Genomic DNA, 15,394 nt, shown 5'->3' with positions numbered 1-15,394 from the left:
CAGTGTGTATTTAACACTTACAGCACATCTCAATTTGGACTAGACACATTTCAAGCGTTCCTAGGGCACATATGGCTTATAGCTACTGGATTGGATAGTGCATCTCTATAATGAGCATTCATTACTTCTATAACCAGAATATGACATATTTTGACATGGAATCAAATTAAGTAAGTGAGATGTTGTAAGATTTTTCTTAAAAATTCAAAATTCATCAGTGCAATTTTTGAGGTCTTCCACAGTAAAATCCATACCTACATTCCCAAGGCTGATTTCCAATGGGTCACCTGTGGCCATATGGATTACTATTTAAGATAACTGAAGATGACTATATCATTTAGATTAAGATTACAAACTCTGAAAAAGGAATAGAAAATAAACAACAACAAAAACCAAAGAAACAAAAACAAACAAAAAAGATCACACAGTCTGAAAAGGAATGCTTGGGTTCAATCCCAAATCCACCTCTTACTATCAGTTGAATAACTTCGGGAAAGTATTTAATAACATAAGCTCTGCCTAATTTCCTCATAACATAATAACAAGACCTACTTCATCAATAGCTATGGTCCACAGACGAATGCCTTAAAATCAAAGTGGTAAGATGTTATTGGTAATATACTCACTTCCAAGTAGCTTTCCTACTCACTCTCACATTTATTCAACAAATATTTCATCATTTTTCAGTAGTAACTTACTGAGTGAAGGAAACTTGACTAACTGAAACGACAGAAAATGGAACAACAAAGTGCGTTCTGGTAGAAGCCAAGAAGTCCCTCCTTCCTCCTCTGCGAATTCGGAGGCGATGAATAAAAGGATGCTGTCAGTTAGCACGATGGAGTCTCTATCCCGGATAAACGGCAGTAAACATCCCCACGCACTGGAGCCCCATGACTCAATCCTTCCTAAAAAAAATAGATCACTAGAAGTTCGGGAAGAACTCAGTCTCCTGAAGGATACTACAGAAAGGCCACGGCATAAAGCCCTGACCTTTCTTCTCTCTTCACTGGAGCTTCCAGTAAAAACGGCGCTTGTGAGGGAATCACTGTATCAATAGCAGAAGCCAACCCGGTATCAGGTGACACCACTGTTCTAAGGTTTGACCCGTATTATCTTGTTTAATTCTAATTACAACCCTACCCAGTAACTACTACCTTTCTTGCTATTTTAAAGATGAGGAAACAGGAGCGCGGATCGTAGGTAACTCGCTGTTTATTATACCCACAGAAGTAGCGGCGCTGCTTGCCAAGTGCGGGAGGAGAGCAAACTTGCACCCTCGGCCTCTCGGCCTCCGCCGCGGCCGCGACTTCTCCATCCTAAGACTGATGGCTGGGGAGCGCCAATTCCCAAGCACAGGCTGAAAAGTTGCAAGAGGGGTCGTAGGGGTGCAGGGCTCACTCACCTCCCGGACCCAAAAGATGGTGGCGGCCTCGCTCTCCGGGGCGGAAGTGGCTCTGCCTGCCCAGAGCTCCTGAACTACCCTTCCCAGAAGGCCCGCGCTCCTGCGGCCCAATTGTTTCCGGACAGAGTTCTGGAATACGTTTCCCAGAACTCCCAGCTGCCGCCCTCTTTGCGCTAAAAAAAAAAAAGAAAGAAAAAAGAAAAAAAGAAAAAAAAAAGAAAAGAAAAGAAAGAGCGAGTGAGAGAGGGTTACCGAGAGTGTGACAAAAGAATCTCCAAATTCTCGGAGCTCCCGGACTCGGGAATCCTCTTCTTGGCTTCTTGCTGTTTAGCCAGGCTGAAGCAGTTCTCTGATATCAGTGGAATTTAGGTTTTTCTTATTAACAAAAAGTAACAGCAAATATGTGAAGAATTGGAGCCCTAAAATAAAAAAAGATTATAGGCCGGGCGCGGTGACTCACACCTGTAATCCCAGCACTTTGGGAGGCCGAGGCGGGCGGATCACGAGGTCAGGAGTTCGAGACCAGCCTGGCCAATATGATGAAACCCCCGTCTCTACTAAAAATATAAAAATTAGCCGGGCGTGGTGGCGCGCGCCTGGAGTCCCAGCTACTTGGGAGGCTGAGGCAGAAGAATCGCTTGAACCCGGGAGGCGGAGGTTTCAGTGAGCCAAGATTGTGCCACTGCACTCCAGCCTGGGCGACAGAGTGAGACTGTCTCAAAAAAAAAAAAAAAAAAAAAAAAAAAAAAAAAAAAAAAAAAAAAGATTATAAGAAACATCATGTGATCCTGTAATAACAGAATTATACCCACCACTTCCAAAAAAAAAAAAAAAAAAAGGCAGAGGAAACCCTTTAAGTTTTTACATTTAACAGGATCAACTAATAGAAAAACTACTCTTTAGATACAAAAAGAATGAAAGAGCAATCAAAAAATGCAATGAAGGCAGAATATACTGTGGATTTCCACTTTTGTTAATAGCACAGTCATATAATTCAGAACAATTTGCTTGCTGAGGATAGCTAGACACAGAAAACACAAGCTTTGGCATATGGTAGATCAACTCAAAGCAACTGGGGCCACTGTAATCATTCCTCAAGGAGTTTCTGAATTTGAAAGAGGGACAAGTTTATTACTTCAGTGTTTAAACCATGATCTTTATTTGCTTAAATGTATAACAGAATTGATGTTTCCAAGAATTGAGGGTTGAAAGAAGAGAGCAATACCTAAAAATATTCACATATCCACTACAGTACATGTTTGTAGTTCTCATTTACTAAATATATATTCTTTATTCTGTTATATACAACTATCTCTTATAAAGAACCAAGTATGTGCCAGGAACTAGTCCAAACTATTCCGACTCTGGGACCCTCACTACACTTTCACAACTTTTTTCTTTTTTCTTTTTGTTTTGTTTTGTTGTTGTTGTTGTTGTTGTTGTTGTTGTTAGATGGACTTTGGCTCTTTTGCCCAGGCTGGAGTGAAGTGGCGTCATCTTGGTTCACTGCAACCTCCGCCCTCACTCAGGGTTCAAGCGAGTCTCCTGCCTCAGCCTCCCAAGTCGCTGGAGTTATAGGCACCCCCCTCCCCACCACGCCCAGCTAATTTTTGTATTTTTAGTAGAGACAGGGTTTTGCCATCTTGGCCAGGCTAGTCTCGAATTCCTGACCTCAGGTGATCCACCCGCCCTGGCCTCCCAAAGTGCTAGCATTACAGGCATGAGCCACCGCACTTAGCCCATTTTCACAACTTTTTTAAGACAAATAATGTAATGTCCTCTAGTTTACTCTTTGGGATCCAGAGGCAGAGAGAGGTTAAGTGTATCTCCTAAGATGGAAATTTGATTATTTTCACCTGCGTGTCTATCCAGTGCCCTTAAGAGAAGGTTCAAATGCTTTAACAAGTCACACAAACAGGAATTTTCCAGATGCTGTTTCTCTCTTCGAATCTGCTTTCCACTCTACATGTCCAGCCATAGTGGATTACTTGTACTCCTACAAAAAGCCTCTAATTCTTTGTATTTGCTGTCCCTTCTGTCATAACCTGCTACTCTTTTCCCTCCTGGGTGACAGTCTTCATCCATAGCTTAAATATTCCCTGCTCTAGTAAGACTTACTATGGGTTCTTGCCTTGTAGACTAATAAAAGTAGTGTGAAGTAGCCAATATTACAGACTTAGTATAAAGCTGCCTAGATTAAAATACTAGTGCTTCCATTTCTTCTGTCCCCTTTTTCTTCATTTGTAAAATGGAGACTATAATAGGGTTGATATCAAGTACAAATGAATAAGTACACATAAAACACTGGAAATTCTGCCTGATTCATGACTACCCTATAAAAAGTTAGCAAATGTTAACCTCAGGTGATAAACAAAGGACGCATAAATTATGGATGGAAGGTTTCTACAAAAAGTTGCTTTGATCATTAAAATATTATCAATAACCACACATCAACTTTTGATTACTGGGAAAAAAAACTAGAAGAATATGCAAATACATCCCACCAAAAGTGAGATAAAGGGTCACTAATATTGACATTATTTCCTTTTATTTTTTCCTAAATCCATTTTGGGAATTCTGAATACAATCTAAATGATCTGCAGGTTTCTGTTTCAAGACACTGGGCAGCTCCACAAACCACAAACACTAAACCCCTCCTTGCCAGTCTTGTGCTGGGTGCTAAGCACATGGTAAAGAATGGGACATAGTCCCTGCAACAAAGTAACATGCAGCCTAAGGGAGAAACAGATCAGATCTAAAAGACCCTGAGTAGGCCAGGCACGGTGGCTGGGATTACAAAGTGCTGTAATCCCAGCACTTTGGGAGGCCAAGGCGGGCGGATCACGAGATCAGGAGATCGAGACCATCCTGGCTAACACGGTGAAACCCCGTCTCTACTAAAAATACAAAAAATTAGCCAGGCATGGTGGTGGATGCCTGTAGTCCCAGCTACTCAGGAGGCTGAGGCAGGAGAATGGCGTGAACCCGGGAGGTGGAGCTTGCAGTGAGCCGAGATCGCGCCACTGCACTCCAGCCTGGGCGACAGAGCGAGACTCCGCCACAAAAATAAATAAATAAAGACCCTGAGTAAAACATTCCAAATAAAGAAGCCAAATTCATAACTATTCCTTTCCAAATCTCAATGATTCCCTCTCTCTTAGGTTTTTCACATAACTACCTTCCTCCTAGTTGCCAGGAAAGAAAACCCTGACGTTATTTGCTTTCCTTTGCTCTTCATTCATAATTACTTTATGTTAATTACTTTTCATTTATACCGACTGACTAGGATTTGGTTTTGATTTTAAATAGTCAAATTCCTCCTCTTCCCATCAAAAACATATGTGGGAGAAGAGTAATAGATGCAATAAGATAGACAAAATGTTTACAAGAGTTAAAGACAAATGATGGCGGGGTGGGGGTCATTAACACTATTTTCTGTATGTGCATGTTTGCGAATTTCTGTAAGAAAAATTAGAGAAATACCATGTGGGTGGTATGGCACCAATGCATAAATGCATTTAAAATGTTAGTGGTTATCTCTAAATCCTGAGATTATGGGTTAAAGGGAGGGGGTCTCACTGTCATCCAAGCTGGAATGCAGTGCCGTGGTCATAGCTCACTGCAGCTTCAAACTCCTGAGCTCAAGGGATCCTCCCACCTCAGCCTCCCAAGTAGCTGGGACTATCGGTATGCGCCACCACACCCAGCTAATTATTTAAATATACAGCAGTGAATACGGGTAACTTTCATTTCCTTTTATACATTTCTGTATTTTCTAATCTCTCTATAATGGTCATGCATTATTTCTGTTAAGGAGAATATAGACTCTAAAGCCCCAGATCACCTTCCAAACCTGATAGAAAAAGACTTCCACAAACCATATACACGATTATTTCATATGGTTCTAAGAAAAATGTACAGCGTGGAGAATATGAACACAGACTTGAGGCTCCAACTTCTTGGGTTCATATGGACGTTCTGCCTCTTACTAACTGTACATTTTAGGGTTCATCTTCCCTCTTCTTAGAGCATTTCCATAAGAAACCTAGTGCTTCTGAATCCTTTCTCTAACCTTTTGATATGCATGTAAATTTCGTTAGAGGCTATGTAAGCCTCTAGCCAGGTTTACAACCTAGAAGTATTTGTGAAAGTTCTGAGATTTGTCCCTTTTGAATATAAACATCTGAGAAAATAACAACTCACTGTCCCTATCACTATAAGCGTTTAACCAAGGTGCCTCTCTTTAAACTGTAAATCGGCTAGCAGATGAGGTAAGAAGTTTTATTACTTTGGATAAAGTTAGTTAACTAAGACTGGATTCTCAAGTAAAGTTAGAATAAATTCATAAAAGAATTAGCAGTAAATGATGAGACCAAGTCCTCTTATTGAAAAATCATTAATCTTGAGAACTGATGTACATAGTGGTCTAAAGTAGAATTGTATAAAAAGTTTAAAACTGCTTGACTGTACACATAGGGCGGAATTTTTTAATAATATTTTTCTTTAGATTGCCTACATACTATACAGTGGTTGTCCTTATTCAGTAATAAGACAGCTTTCTTTTCTACGTTGTGTAGAGAAGTCTATTCGTGTCTCTGTTAGAACATAGTGGTACCTACCACATAACGCTATTTTGGACATTTAATGAATAATTCGTATAAAAGTATAAGGACCTCCTACTAATGACTCTACTTCAGAAATGAGGAGAATCGGATAGAAAAAGATTAAGATTAACTCACAAAACGTTATAACACTAGTAAGTGGTAGAGCTGGCATGCAGGTAGGAGAGGCTGGCTGGGGAAAGCCAGAAGACCCTCTAACCAAGGGACAACCGATCCAGGACGCTCCCAACCCGGGGACTCACGAACTGCTCCAAACGTGAGACTCAGCCGAGAGGAAAGATTACAAACTGCTCCCAACTCCAGCCTCCCAGCTGGCCACAGCTTCTCTAGCCCTCTTCCAGACGAGGGCCAGGGCCCCGCTTGCTCCCTGACGAGGCTGAGAAAACTTGGAGGGCCCCAGCAGATCCAAACACTTGTCTCCTTGAGCCCTCCTAGAGCGAAAGAGCCTTCCAGCAACTAAAGAGAAACCCTGGATCACTTCCCACAATTCCCTAGCTCGGCCATCCAAAAGCGGAAGTTCCCCAGGCTACGCGGACCCCTGACTACACTTCCCAGAATGCCCCAGGGGGGAAACGGCCATAGTTCCGCCCCTTGGAGCGGAAATATTTCTGAGTAACCTGAGCTTCCGGGTATCCTAGAAAACCAAGGCGAATCTTAGCCAAGTTTTGCAATTTTAGGGTGGAAGTGTCTGTCTTGGTGGTGTCTACCGATTCTGTTGTTCAAGGGCCTCGGGGAAGAAGTTGGGGATCGGGAGAAGGGTACCTAGTAAAACCCAAAGAGCTGCACTACAGAAGTAAAGATAAAGGGCAAATAGATCGTCTTCACTAGGGGACTGAAGCAAAACTTGAAATCACATTAGTACCTGAAAATAGATTAAAGTAAACCTTTTCTGTTAGTGTTTGCAGGTACCTGACATAAACAAACAAAAATATTCTAATAGAGAAAGAGACTGTCGTCCTAGGCCTCATATTCTTTCTCTAATTTTAAAATATATTAATATTGGACAAAGTACAATAGTCCTTGAAGAAAAGAACATGTTAAGATATACAAAGAAACATTTCATAGTAATGAAAATTTTCTATCAACTATAACAGCCTTACATAATACAAAGCAAACTTTATAAAGAAAAATTGATTGACAGACTCATAAGGAGAAAAACACTGATAAACAGGAGAGCTTTTAATACATAATTAGAAGGAAACACAGAAAGCATTGAAATCATATACAGGTCTTGGAGTTAACAATGGTTCACTTAAGATTTTTTGACTTCATGATGGTGTGAAAGCAATACACATTCAGTACAGTACCTATACAACCCTTCTGTTTTTCCCTTTCAATACCTATTCAATAAATTATATGATATTCAACACTTTATTATGAAATAAGCTTCTATTTGTTAGATAACGTTGCCCTTGGATCACCTGAGGTCAGGAGTTTGAGACCACCCTGGACGATATGGCAAAACCCTGTCTCTACTAAAACTGTGAAAATTAGTTGGGCGTGGTGGCGTGCACCTGTAGTCCCAGCTACTCCGGAGGCTGAGGCAGGAGAATCGCCTGAACCTGCAAGGCGGCGGTTGCAGTGAGCCAAGATCGAGCCATCGCACTCCAGCCTGGGCGAGAGAGTGAGACTCCCTCTCAAAACAAAACAAAACAAAACAAAACAAAACACCTTGCCCAACTGGGGGCTAATATAAACGTCATGAGCACCTTTAAGGTAGGCTAGCCTAAGCTATGATGTTTGGTAGATTGGGTGTATCAAATGCATTTTTGACTTAGGATACTTTCAACTTACAGTAGGTAAGTTCATCAGAATGTGAGCCCATTGTAAGTTGAGAAGCATCTGTCCTAAAACAGGAGAAAAGCTGAACAAAAAAATAAAAACACTTATCTCAGGAATTCAATAAACAAATACCAAAACCACAGAGGGTAGATGGAAATAAATGATCAAGATAATAGGAAATACATCAAATAGAAAACGAAATGGAGTGGATCTTAAAAAGCAAAATGATCACTCTATAAATAGAACAGTAAGATTGACAAAGTCCAGTGACAGTAAACAAAAAAGACAGAAATGACATATTACCAATTTCAGAAGTAAAAGGGAACATCACTAAATATATTAAGAGAATATTATGAGGAACATTATGATGATATATTTAAGAAATATAAATTCCCACTTAAAACTAAAATAAACATACACAACAATTAACAAAATGTTGAAAATTTATCTCTGAGAATGAGAATGGGAAGAGAATGCTGAATATCACCAATTCTAATCAAATTGTACTGAACCTTATATCTAGCAACTTGGTCAAAATAAGTTTATTATTTATTTATTCATTTCTTTTCCCTATGGAACACTCTCATTTCCTCCCCCAGCCCCATATTTTGTTTGTTGTGTTTCTCTTTGTGTGTGTTTTGTGCAAAGTGCATGTGATGTGGTTGTGTGTGCATGTTTTTAGTTTATATAAGTGGTATTATGTCATAAAAATAAATGTTAAGACTTTTGAAACTCAGCAGTATGTTTTAAAGATTCATCCATGTTTCTAGCATACATTAACCTATTTTATAGAACTAATTGTCTACACCCAAAATATTTTATCTATTTACTATTCCATGACAGAAACCTGGATTGCCATTGGCAGTAACAATGCTAGGAACATCACTATACATCTTCATAGAAATGTGTGACAATTTATTTAGGACACATATCCACAAGTGTAGCTGTTGGTTCATAGCAGAGTCATATACTTACACATTTACAAATAATATTAATAGCTATATTGCTCTTCTGAATCGTTAAACCATTCCACATTCTCATGAGCACTGAATACAGTTTGTTGTATAACCACCCATTTCCATACCATCATTTGCCATGGTCAGTCATCCTATGTCTTGCCACTCCATTAAACACACACTGGTGTTTCACTGTTTTAATTAAATTTCTCTCATTTGTAATAAGTTTGAGCATTTCTTCAAAATACTTTACAGCCTATTCTGTAAACTGTATATTTATGCCCTTTTCTTCTGTTACGGGTGCTATATTTTCCTTGTTTACTTGGATTATATACCACGAATATCAATACCTTATGCATTTGAGACATAGCAATACCTACTACTTGGTATTTTTTGATATTTCTTATAGAAACTTTATTGAGATATAATTGAAATACTATACAGTTTACCCATTTAAAGAGCACAATTAAATGAATTTTATTATATCCACAGAGTTCTGCAACTATCACTGCAATCTATTTTTAGGACATTTACATAATCGCAAAAAGATACCTAATACCCATTAACAGTCACTTCCGATTTTTCCCAAACTCCTCAGCCCTAGGCAATCACTAATCTACTTTCTGTAGATGTACATATTTTGAACATTTTCTGTCAGTGTACTCACACAATATGTGGTCTTTTGAAACAAACTTTCTTTACTTAGCATAACATGTTGAAGGATCATCTATGTTGGTGCATGAGCCAGTTATTCATTTCTGTTCATGGCTATATAATGTGCCATTGGATGAATATACCACATCTTATTTATTCACTAATGGCTATTTTGGATTGTTTCCACTTTTGGCTATTATGAATAATGTTGCTTTGAACATTTATTTACAAGCTTATGTGTAGGCATATGTTTTAATTCCTCTTCGTTGTATATCTAGAAGTGGAATGCTGAGTCATATAATAACTCTGTGTTTAAACCCTTGGTACCAAAACAGAGATATCGATCAATGGAACAGAACAGAGCCCTCAGAAATAACGCCACATATCTACAACTATCTGATCTTTGACAAACCTGACAAAAACAAGCAATGGGAAAAGGATTCCCTATTTAATAAATGGTGCTGGGAAAACTGGCTAGCCATATGTAGAAAGCTGGAACTGGATCCCTTCCTTACACGTTATACAAAAATTAATTCAAGATGGATTAAAGACTTACATGTTAGACCTAAAACCATAAAAACCCTAGAAGAAAAGCTAGGCAATACCATTCAGGACACAGGCATGGGCAAGGACTTCATGTCTAAAACACCAAAAGCAATGGCAACAAAAGCCAAAATTGACAAATGGGATCTAATTAAACTAAAGAGCTTCTGCACAGCAAAAGAAACTACCATCAGAGTGAACAGGCAACCTACAAATGGGAGAAAATTTTCACAACCTACTCATCTGACAAAGGGCTAATATCCAGTATCTACAATGAACTCAAACAAATTTACAAGAAAAAAACAACCCCATCAAAAAGTGGGTGAAGGACATGAACAGACACTTCTCAAAAGAAGACATTTATGCAGCCAAAAAACACATGAAAAAATGCTCTTCATCACTGGCCATCACAGAAATGCAAATCAAAACCACAATGAGATACCATCTCACACCAGTTAGAATGGCGATCATTAAAAAGTCAGGAAACAACAGGTGCTGGAGAGGATGTGGAGAAATAGGAACACTTTTACACTGTTGGTGAGACTGTAAACTAGTTCAACCATTGTGGAAGTCAGTGTGGCGATTCCTCAGGGATCTAGAACTAGAAATACCATTTGACCCAGCCATCCCATTACTGGGTATATACCCAAAGGACTATAAATCATGCTGTTATAAAGACACATGCACACGTATGTTTATTGCGGCACTATTCACAATAGCGAAGACTTGGAACCAACCCAAATGTCCAACAACAATAGACTGGATTAAGAAAATGAGGCACATATACACCATGGAATACTATGCAGCCATAAAAATGATGAGTTCATGTCCTTTGTAGGGACATGGATGAAACTGGAAATCATCATTCTCAGTAAACTATCGCAAGGATAAGAAACCAAACACCGCATGTTCTCACTCATAGGTGGGAATTGAACAATGAGAACACATGGACACAGGAAGGGGAACATCACACTCCGGGGACTGTTGTGGGGTGGGGGGAGGGGGGAGGGATAGCATTAGGAGATATGCCTAATGCTAAATGACGAGTTAATGGGTGCAGCACACCAACATGGCACATGGATACATATGTAACAAACCTGCACTTTGTGCACATGTACCCTAAAACTTAAAGTATAATAATAATAAAATTTAAAAAAAAATGCTGCTACCAGGAGGTTGATGACAGTATTGCTTGAGGCAAAGAAGTAAATATCTAAACATGCACATTTATGTCTTCAGGAAAAATAAAGTATTGTAAAAATAACAACAACAACAAAAAAAACCCTTGGGAAACTGCCAGACTGTTTGCCAAATAAATTGCACCATTTTACATTCCCACCAACAATGTATGAGGGTTCCAATTTCTCCACTCTCTTGGCAACCGTTTTATTATCTGTCTTTTTTACTGTGGCCAATCTGATGGCTAAGTAATATCTCATTGGGGTTTTGATTTCCATTTCCCTAATGACTTATGACATTGACCATCTTTTTATGTGCCTATTGGGCATTTATATGTCTTCTTTTGAAAAACGTCTATTCAGATACTTTGGCCCATTTTTTAATTGGGATATTTGTCTTTCTAAAGTGTTGAATTGTAAGAGTTCTTTATGTATTCTAGCTACAAGTCTCTTATCAGATATATGATTTACAAATATGTTCACCCATTATGTTGGTGTCTTCACTTTCTCGATGGTATCCATTGATGCATAAAAGTTTTTCATTTTGATGAGTTCCAATTCATTCATTTATTTTTTGTTGTTTCTTGTGCTTTTGATGTCATATCTAAGAAACCGTTGCCTATTTCAAGGTCATGAAGATTTATATCTATGATTTCATCTAGTTGTTTATAGTTTTAGCTCTTACATTTAGGCTTTCTACCCACTATAAGTTAATTTTTGTATATGGGGTAAAGTAGGGGGTCCAACTTCATTCTTTTTCATGTGCACATCCAGTTTTCTTAGCACCATTCACCATTTGTTGAACAGACTGTTCTTTTTTCATTGAATTGTCTTGGCACCTGTACTTGATTTTAATATTCATATACTGTGTCTCACATTGAATAAGCATCCTTAATTTTGAGGAGAGAAATGTAATAAGCATTTTCCTTAATTGCTGTGCTTTTGAAAGTCCTAGGTTTCAAGAATATTCTCCTACATTAAAAAAATTAACTTTCTAAATTTACCTTTCCCATTTAGGCCCTTTAATCCTTTTGAAATCTATGTAAATATTATTAGGTAAGGATCTGCTTTTATTTTCCTGCATATACAAAAAACTTTAAAATAATTATAATAAATAATATTTATGGACAGACAATTTAATATTTTAAACATCTCAATATTCTCCACCAAAGTAATCCATCATATCAATGCAAACCCAATAAAAATACTAGAACTTTTTCTGGAAATTGATACAAATATTACAAAAATTTGGAGTAAAATCTGAGAGCTAAGAATAGTCAAGATAATGTGAAAGAATAACAAAATGGAAGACTTACTTTATGAGATATCTAATCATATTATAAAGCTACAATATCAGTGTGGCATTTGCTTAAAGATATATAGATAAAGGAAGAGAATAGAGTGTAGATCAAAGTAAATACTGTCTTTCATTTGTGAAAAGGATATGCTGCTGTACAGATTATAAAAGTTCTTTTTAATATGTGCTTCTTCACCAATTAGATATCCACATGGAAAAATATATATTCGTCTGTACTTCACGGAATTCACAAATATAACTTTCAGAAAAACTGTAGATCTAATTTTGGAAAGTAAAGCAATGACACTTAGGGAAACAAAAGAACCTGTTTGTTGCCTTGAAGTGGAAAAAAATATGAGACCAAAATAATTCACAATTTTTAAAAAATTAAGTGACTTAGATTATTTTACAAATGAAGAACTTCTCTTAATTAAGGCACCAATAAGAAAATGAAAAGGTAATTCTCAAATTGAGAAAATTTGTAAACCATATATGTGACAAAAGATTCATATCCTGAGCATATAAGAATACGTAAATCCTAAAATCTGTAAGAAAAAAGTCAGGCAAACAAATAAGAAAAATGTAAAAATAACTGAACAGACAGTTCAGAAAAGATGACATAAATACTCAATAATCAAATAAAAAGATATTCAAGTTCTTGAGTCACCAAAGAAACTCAAAATATTATGAGAACTCCACTACATTCCAACCAGAAAGGTTAAAATTAAGAATTAGTCAAAGCAACGTTGACAAAAATGCAAATACTTGCATCGTGTAGGAGTGTAGTTTTATACAACCACTTTGCAATAAAGTTTTGCAGTAATTACTGAAGCTGAGTAGTTTTAGTGCTACCACTAAAACTTTCAGTGCTATTACTAAAACTCTCGTATAACCCTTATATCCATGCTTATATATATATTATCAGTAGAAGGAGATTCATATGTTCAGCAAAAGACATGTCTTTTTATGTTTATACAAACACTAATTTTATTTTATTTTATTCATTTTTTATTTATGTATTTTTTTTTTGAGATGAAATCTTGCCCTGTCGCCCAGGCTAGAGGGCAGTGCTGCGATCTCAGCTCACTGCAACTTCTGTCTCCCGGGTTCAAGCGATTCTCCTGCCTCAGCCTCCTGAGTAGCTGGGATTATAGGCACATGCCACCAAGTCAAGCTAATTTTTGTATTTTTAGTAGAGATGGGGTTTCACCATGTTGGCCAGGATGATCCAGAACTCCTGAACTTGTGATCCGCCCACCTCAGCCTCCCAAAGCTCTGGAATTACAGGCGTGAGCCACCACACCCAGCCTACAAGCACTGATTTTAATAACCAAGGACAAGAAACTACACAAAATCTATCAACGATTAAATGAATTAATAAGTTATGTGATATTTATACATTAAAATAATACATATTAATGAGAGTAAACCAGTTATATTCACTTTCAACAGCATGGATAAATGTCATGGACATAATGTGGACAAAGAAAACACAAAATTGTATGTATTTTATTATTCTATTTATATGAAGTATAAAAAATAGCAAAGCAAATCTATGCTATTATAAATCAGAATAGTGCCTACCTTGAGAGAAAAGTAGGGATTTGAATTGGGCATGAATGTTTTTAGGGCGATGTGCTAATGCAGGTCCTCTTAGAAATAAAAATGCAGCCAGGCGAAGTGGCTCATGCCTGTAATCCAAGCACTTTGGGAGGCCAAGGTGGGCAGGATCACCTGAGGTTGGGAGTTCAAAACCAGCCTGACCAACATGGAGAAACCCACCTCTACAAAAAATACAAAATTAGCCGGGCGTGGTGGCGCATGCGTGTAATCCCAGCTACTCAGGAGGCAGAGGCAGGAGAATCGCTTGAACACGGGAGGCGGAGTTTGCGGTGAGCCGAGATCTCGCCATTGCCCTCTAGCCTGGGCAACAAGAGTGAAACTCTGTCTCAAAATAAATAAATAAATAAATAAGAAAAATAAGAAGAAAAGAAAGAAAGAAAAAAAATGCAAAGGCAGAATTAGTTGTGTAAGAATTTTATTAGGGGAAATTATTGTGAGAGAAAACAAGAGAGAAGCTACACTACGATGTAAATCTAACACTGAGTAAAGAACAAAAGGCAGCCAAGGGAACAAAGTGAGACTCTGTCTCTACAAAAAAATACAAAAACTAACTGGGTGTGGTGGCACGTGCCTGTAGTCCCTGCTACTTGGGAGGCAGAGGCTGGAGGATCACTTGAGCTGGGGAGGCAGAGGTTGCAGTGAGCCAAGATTTTGCCACTGCACTTCAGCCTGGGTGACAGAGTAAGACCCTGTCTCAACAACAACAACAACAACAACAACAACAACAAAGGAAGATTGGATAAAATCATTCTGGACTTCCATGCAGCTTAAGAAAAGTTACACTAGGCCAGATGCAGTGGCTTACACCTGTAACCCCAGCACTTTGGGAGGCCAAGGCAGGCGGATCACCTGAGTTCAGGAGTTCAAGACCCACCTGGCCAACATGGTGAAACCCCGTCTCTACTAAAAATACAAAGATTAGCTGGGTATGGTAGCATGTCTGTAACCCCAGCTATTTGAGAGGCTGAGGCAGGAGAATCCTTTGAACCCTGGAGGCGGAGGTTGCAGTGAGCTGAGATCGCACCACTGCACTCCAGCCTGTGTGACACAGCGAGACTAAATCTCAAAAAAAAGAAAGAAAGAAAAGTTATATTAAAGAAAAAGCAATTAAAGTCAGGTATTCACAATCTTATCTACCCAACAGAGAAGATCCATGTCTCCCTGAACAGGTCTACCTTAGAATCCTTACTGCTCTCAGATATTGACTGGGAGCAGCAGCCCTCAGAAAATCTGGCCTTGATACAAACACAGGATTGACCTTAAAACACAACAATAGGGGTCTTTGGTTACTTGCATTAAAATATTTGTGAAGTACATTTTCATGGCTACCACATGCT

This window comes from Nomascus leucogenys, chromosome 17 (assembly GCF_006542625.1).
Source record: "Nomascus leucogenys isolate Asia chromosome 17, Asia_NLE_v1, whole genome shotgun sequence".
Classification (NCBI taxonomy): Eukaryota; Metazoa; Chordata; class Mammalia; order Primates; family Hylobatidae; genus Nomascus; species Nomascus leucogenys.
The sequence above is the reverse complement of the archived record's forward strand: the minus strand, read 5'-3'. Positions refer to the sequence as shown.